The sequence below is a fragment of the Bidens hawaiensis genome, unplaced genomic scaffold, assembly GCF_021521415.1.
Source record: "Bidens hawaiensis isolate Kalapana, Puna unplaced genomic scaffold, B.hawaiensis_p1.1 tig00009190_1, whole genome shotgun sequence".
Classification (NCBI taxonomy): Eukaryota; Viridiplantae; Streptophyta; class Magnoliopsida; order Asterales; family Asteraceae; genus Bidens; species Bidens hawaiensis.
Window position 1 is genome coordinate 326,337 of NW_027491677.1, and position 1,633 is coordinate 327,969.

Sequence of the window (1,633 nt, forward strand, 5' to 3'; positions counted from 1 at the left end):
CTTTTCTTCAATCTTGCACACATGAGAAAACGATAATTGATGTCAGTGTATCATGTCGGACAAGTGCTCCAATACTGATCAAGGTGAAAACAACCGCACCATATCTGTTCCTACTCGTCCTAGATAGACAAACCCAGTGAACACATTAGAAGGGGTTAGAGACCGGATTCTCTAGACTACCCTTTGATGCGAACATATTTAAAACCATTGATGTATAAGTGTGTACAGTGTTTTAAAAACCGGTACGTACCGGCCGGTTGAACCAGTTATACCGGATTTTGGTAAGGCAATCAGTATTTAGATCCCGGTATTTTTGGATGGTTTCCTATAATATCATACCGCCGGTTTTTTAAAAATACCGGTTTAAACCGGCAAACCGATATTAAACCAAGAGATTTTTGATATTATTTGCGACCAATATTTTTTAAAAATGACTTTTAACCTAACGGATAAAGTTGAAGCAAGTAAACATAGTAACAGATGATTTACTAATAAACAAATTTTGTATCCTTTAATGTAGTTGATTAAGTTTTTATTTGACTCAATTATTGTTCATGTGTGTTGTTTGATTCATGTTTGAGGTTTATTAATGAATTTTTTGAGTTATTTCTTGAGTTAAAGTTGTATTAAATCTGATACGAATAACATACCGATTTTTAAAAGTGTTTATACATGTATAACATGAACGATGAATGCTAGTTGAAATGATACAGTGTTTATACGCGCCAAGCGTTAATGAACACCTTTTTGATAACATACTGCAATACACGACTAATGAGATTGTGGCACGTATGTGTCCTCAAAGGCTTGCGCTCAAGCGGTAAAAAGCAACACATGACTAACAACCCTAAGTGAGTGCTCTCGAAGCTTGCGTGAGACTGGTGAACCGCAACACGCATACACATTTAGCTAAACTAGCATCAAGCTAAATTATTTTAAAGAGATTTTATCATTGAAAAAAAACTGGTAAAGTAATTTGTGTATAAATTTAAAATTTAAAAAGATAAACGAGTGATGGTTTATGTTATTTTTAAATACTTTTAAGCCCAACTATTTTATAAACATGTGCATATTTGCTTTTTCTGTAAACAAGCATCTCCACTTGTTCATTACGTCGTAGCACCTTAAATACGTTACATGTTCAAAAACTTTCATTACGTCGTAGCACCTTAAATACGTTACATGTTCAAAAACTACCGTGCATTGTTGTGAGGACGGCACAGGAAAATAGAACATCTCTAGTACCAAAGCTGACAGTTTTAACTCGTTTGAATCTTTAGACCTGGTGAGTTTGGTGGTAGCTTCGAAGGCGATGTCATGTTTTCAGACGAGTTGTCGCCTGAATCTTTAATCACAATCGAGGATATTAGTGAGCTAAACGACATCGGATTAATCGAGGATGTTGATGATGGGAATGATTGGCTAGATGGTTTGAGTTTGGAAGATTTGCACCATTGCTTAGAAGCAATGCCTCCAACTTATGACCTTTATGAAATGCCAAAGAGTGAACAATTAAACCAAAACTCACACTTCTTTGGGCTCGAGTTCTCTATCCTATATCGCAATGTTCCTTTTCAGTGTTTACAAAACTTTAGCTTTCGTTCGATAATGGTGATATCATATTATCATCATA